Here is a 6000-nt window from a genome sequence, read left to right as displayed (position 1 = left end):
TCATAGGCTTCCCCCTTCATTGCTTAAGGGTATTTCTATCTAGAACAGACTTGGCTACAGCAAAGCCTGAAGTGACCTTATTACCATCCAGTTTCACATTGTAGCTTGACAGTTCTTTAGACAAACTAATCTAATAATGGCAATTAAAGCTGAGCTTGCCAAAAAAGGACACTTTCATATTTATTCAAATACTAAACCAGGCCAGGCAGAGAAAAGAAACACACACACACACCACACACACACACACACAGACACACACACACACTTCTCATCTGTGACTCCACACGTATACACAGGTACATATGTCCAAACATAAAACACACATGCAAATAACATAAAAAATTATTAAACAAAATCTTACTGAGGAAGGAAGATTACCATATTCATATATACTGGTATATACAGAGAGAGAGAGAGAGAGAGAGAGAGAGAGGGAGGGAGGGAGGGAGAGAGGGAGAGAGAGAGAGAGAGAGAGAGAGAGAACGCAAATAAACAGTAATTCAGGCATGAGCAAACCATTTTCTTTTTTCTTTTTGGTTTTTCGAGACAGGGTTTCTCTGTATAGCCCGGGCTGTCCTGGAACTCACTCTATAGACCAGGCTGGCCTCAAACTCAGAAATCCGCCTGCCTCTGCCTCCCAAGTGCTAGGATTAAAGGCGTGCGCCACCAACGCCCGGCAAACCATTTTTTTTTTAAAGTTTTATCTATTTGTTTATTATGTATATGAGTTCTGTAGCTGTCTTCAGACATACTAGGAGAGGGCATCAGATCCCATTACAGATGGTTGTGAGCCACCATGTGGTTGCTGGGAATTGAACTCAGGACCTCTGGAAGAGCAGTCAGTGCTCTTAACCACTGAGCCATCTCTCCAGCCCCGGCAAACCATTTTCAAATAGGGAAGATAACCTTAAAACTAGTGTCTTCCTGGAGACTTCCACTAATATGCTATTTTAGTCTTTTTGCTGGGTGTGGTAGCATATCCTACCACTTGGATGGAGGGTTGGAGACAGAAAGTTCTTGAGCTCAAGATCTTTCTTGATCTTGATCTTAGCACAAGAGAGACAAATGGAGACCCTGCTTCAAAAAAGCAAAAGCCATGGAGAGTTTTGAGCTGATCAAGAGCTGACAGCCATTGTGGCTCAAGGTGAGACCCGAGAGAGGTAGAGGATACAGGATTTAGCTAGAAAAGAGATAGGGAGGCTAAGAGATCAAAAGATCTGTGGGAAAGAGAAGGAAGCAAGGAGGAAAAATTCAGGGTGAGCAGAAAGAACTATCTATCTGAAGTTCTAGAAGATTCTATAGAAACATGAAGGAAGAATACAAGCCAAATGCAGCACCTACTGGATTTAGATACCACATCAGAGACTTTCCACCTGTGTTGACAGCCCTCCATGTTCACCTGACAGCAGGACCTAACCCAGACGTGTGGGCCACTGATCCTTGAAAGGTAAATGTAAGTTGATAGTGACTACCTGACACTCCCTTCCTTCAGGTGTCTCTTGTTCCCAGAAAGACTTTACTTTGAGCCCATAGAATCCCTAAGTGATTATTAGCTAGGAAAGTCCCTTCAGCCAGAGCCTGCTTTACCCATCAGGTCATGTCTGGAAAAGGACTGAGGAAACCCTACTGGTCCTACACAAATCCCATCTTGATGACAGATCCGTCACACGGTACTTGTGCACAGTGGCCTGAACCCACAGGGTCAGGGCAGGGTTTAGGAAACAGCGTGGCAGACAGAGGATGGAAGTAGGAACTGAAAATATGCCCCAGAGCAGAGCCGGAGCTGGGGCTGCTTCCTGTGCATGATGCAACAGCTTCTGCCACAGGTGGCACTGGGCAGACTGTGGGAGTGTCTGCCACTGACAGACTGGGATTGACCTTGTTAGGCTGTTGCAGGCGTGGCGTGCCTATTCTAGGGACAGTAGGGTGGTGTATCATGAGTGGAGGCAGGGTTTGCCTGCCTTTAAGTCAGTAGATAGAGCTAACAATTTAAATTATAGTTCCAATGTTCACCTGCTGCTGGAGAAATGGCCTTAGTTTTCTTAAATGTAAAATAGCTCAGTCTTGGGTTGTCAAAGATGGAATGAGACTCATTTTGAACACCAGGTCTGTCTCCCTCCTGGGAGTGCTGCATGGGGGCGGGGTGGGCTAGGGGTAAGGGTTGGTTTAGCTCCAGCATAGGGACCAGGGAAGGACTGAAAGGAGAGGCTGTTGTCAGCCTTTGGCTTTTTGGGTTGTTGTGGTTTTGATTTTTCTTTATTTTTTTATTTTTTTATTTTTTTGAGACAGGGTTTCTCTGCGTAGCCCTGGCTGTCCTGGAACTCACTCTGTAGACCAGGCTAGCCTTGAAATCTCGAACTCAGAAATCCGCCTGCCTCTGCCTCCCAAGTGCTGGGATTAAAGGTGTGCGCCACCACCGCCTAGCATGCATATATGTATATGTATATGTATATGTATATGTATATGTATATGTATATGTATATATATATATATATATATATATATATATATATATATATACATATTGTTCGGTTGGTTTGGTTTGGTTTTGACTTTTTGAAACAGGGTTTCTCTGTATAACAGCCCTGGTGTCTTGGGACTGTCTTTTAGACCAAACCAGGTTGGGCTCAGACTCACAGAGATCAGCCTGCTTCTGCCTCCTGAGTGCTGGGATTAAAGACGTGAGACACCTTGTCTGGTTCTCAGCCTTTGGTTTTAACCCCTGTTTTGTCAGACTTCACTTAAAGGTCCACATAACCAGGAGGTAAGTGTGAGTGTTGGAAGGTCAACCTTTGGTGCTGAGGATGAGAATGAATGGTAGATCTGATGTTTGATGTGGGTTCCTGCTCTCCCTAATGATAGGTTGGCTTGGGGAACAGGAGAAGTGGGACATCAGGGCTGGAGAGATGGCTCAGTGGTTAAGGGCACTGACTGCTCTTCCAGAGGTCCTGAGTTCAATTCCCAGCAACCACATGGTGGCTCACAACTATCTGTAATAAGATCTGATGCCCTCTTCTGGTGTGTCTGAAGACAGCTACAGTGTAGTCATATACATTAGATAAATGATATTAAAAAAAAAAAGAGAGAGAGAAGTGGGACATCAGATCTTTCTGGATATCTCCATATAAGCAAAGGCAAAGTCACTGAGGAGGAAGCTCAGCCTCCCTGAGAAGCTGTTTTTCTATTGCCTCTCTAGTTTTTTGCTATACTCTGCTCCTGTTCCAAGTGACCCTTTGATCCTGGGTGCAGTGTGTAAACGGTCATGAAGTGTGTGTATGCTCAGGGAAACCCAGGATACCTAGACGCTGGCATGGAGCTTAACACTCAGCACAGTTACATGTTGGCTAAACTCTCATATCTCCCTCCTTGCTAGAGACTTATTCCTATTCCAGCCCAGTGAGGGCAAAAGGGTTAGGTTGGAAGCAGCTGTTCCAACTTGCTTTCTCAACAGCAGGAGTTTGCTTGAGGATTTTTTTCCAGAGGGATAAGCCCATCGTGATGGGGAAGCATGGGTACCCGGGGTAGCAAGCTGGTAGGAGGAACACAGCGCTGAGAGCAAAAAGCTTCAACAGCGGGCATGAAAGGGAGGGAGAAGACTGGGAATGGCTCCGGGATTTTAATCGCAAAGCCTCTGGAGAAGTACTGCTTTATCAAGGCTGCAACTGCAAAACCTCCCCAGATAGCCCTGGGGACCAAGTGTCCAAATGCCTGAGACTATGGGAGCATTCTTGTCCAAACCACCCCAGATATTAATTAAGTTAGGAAGGATTGGTCCCCACCCCAGCACAGTGTCAGGACTCCTTGCTAGCACCCCACCTCTTTGGTCTCCCCTGGAAAATCCTGTAATTTCTCTGTTAATCTCAGAGAAAAGTGTGTAGTGATGCACTGATGCACTTCTGTCCTAGAGCGGCCGCCCTCTTTTGGTGTTAGTGAAGCGGAAGGAAGTATACGTTGATTGGATCTTTCCAACCCCCAGAAAGATGAAACCAACTTCTTTCCCTTGGGCTAGGCCTCAGGTAGGAGAGGACTCCAGAGCACAGCTCTGGTACCTGGCTTGGGATTTTTTAAGTAAACTGTCTGCACAGACAAAGACTTTGCAATGTCCTAAATATGGACTAGGGTCAGTTGATCTTATCTCTGCCTCCTAGAGGGATTCCCTCTGCAGATGGGAACCTAAGGAAGGCTAGGCATCCCAAGGACAAACACAATTTAGATAAGGCACTTATTGAGATGTCCCCAGGCTGCTTTCTTCCTGTGTTGTAACTCTTGTTTCTGTTCCTTTTGAAATGGGAAACCGTGCACTCCTGTATTCCCTCCACAGATATGTACTGAGTAGTTTCTGAAACAAGACTGAGCCTATGCTGGGCATCACAGAGCACAGGACCCTGAACTCCACAACCATTTTCTACGTTGGGTTTCTGAATCCCGAGATGCTGTCTCTTCAGCATCTGCTTCTTCTACTGAATCCCCAAGAACATAAGAAGTGAGTAGTAAGTTCACTGACCTGCACATCAAGTTATTCCATGTGCATAACTTGCAGAAACCAGTCTGTTCTGGAATATTCTTTGAAATCACAGCAGTCTTCCTGCCATATGTCTCCAGGGCTGGGATTACAGATATTGCTTCTACACTTGTTTAGTTTATTATTGTTACTGTTATTATTATTACTATTATTTTGTGGGAAGACAGACTGATGCACAGAGAATTTGCCAAGGCTTGAATAAGAATGGTCCCTGTGGGCTCATATATTTGAATGCTTTGTAACCAGGGAGAAGAACTGTTTGAAATGATTAGGAGGATTAGGAGGTGTGGCCTTGTTTGAGGAAGTGTGTCACTGGGAGTAGGCTTTGAGATTTCAAAAGCCCATGCCAGACCCAGTCTTACTTTGCCTGTGGATCAGGACACAGCTCTTACCTACATTTCTAGCACCATGCTATCATCCTGTCCACCATGATGATAATGGACTAATCATCTGAAATTATAGCCAAGCCCCCAGTTAAGTGCTTTCTGTTGTAAGAGTTGCTATAATCAAGATGTCTCTTCCTATCAATAGAACAGTGACTAAGACAGACCCCCAGAGATGCACTTAAGGCAGCCTGAGGCACAGGCCCAAGTGGAACGCCAATGATGAGAATGAAGGGAAGGGATGGAAGGAATTCAGTGCATGAGGAGCAGTGGTGGGTTCCTCATGCTTCATCTCCCCATATGTGGCATGGGTCCAAGGTCACCCTGACCCTCTGACACTCTCACTTGGCCAAGCCTCCTGGTAAGATAATGCACCTCCTTTTGGCTTTAGCATCTCTTATTGGACAGCTGTCAACTCCTGGTAGGCCTGGGCTACTGGCCAATCCTAGTTGACCCTTCCTTCTGTCTTCACCCCTGTTTCTGTCCTCTGGGATTAATATTTTCTTACATGAGCAACCACAGAGCACAGCCCCACTATGTGCCTTCTTTACTCTTCTTTCCGGTGGGTTTTGAGAGAACAAAGGAAATAATAGATGGTAAAGTCCCAGGAACCTGGCATAATAGACAGTAAAGGCCCAGGAGCCTGGCATAATAGACAGTAAAGGCCCAGGAGCCTGGCATAATAGACAGTAAAGGCCCAGGAGCCTGGTATAATAGACAGTAAAGGCCCAGGAGCCTGGTATAATAGACAGTAAAGGCCCAGGAGCCTGGCATAATAGACAGTAAAGGCCCAGGAGCCTGGCATGATGATGCACGGCTGCAATCCCAGCTTTTGAGAGCTGGAGGCAGGAAGATCAGGTCATCTTTGGCTACACAGAGTCTGAGGTCAGCCTGGTACACACAAGGCACTATCTCAAAAAAAAAAAAAAAAAAAAGGAAGGGAGGGGTGCTGAAGAGAGGCTCTGCAGTTAAGAGCACTTGTTGCTCTTGCAGAGAACTAGGGTTTGGTTTCCAGCACCCACATGGTGGTTCACACCCATCTTTAACTCCAGTTTCAGGAGATTCTATCCCCTCTTATAATCCTCTGGGGCATCA

This window comes from Grammomys surdaster, unplaced genomic scaffold (assembly GCF_004785775.1).
Source record: "Grammomys surdaster isolate TR1022 unplaced genomic scaffold, NIH_TR_1.0 170, whole genome shotgun sequence".
Lineage (NCBI taxonomy): Eukaryota > Metazoa > Chordata > Mammalia > Rodentia > Muridae > Grammomys > Grammomys surdaster.
This window is presented reverse-complemented; position numbering follows the sequence as displayed.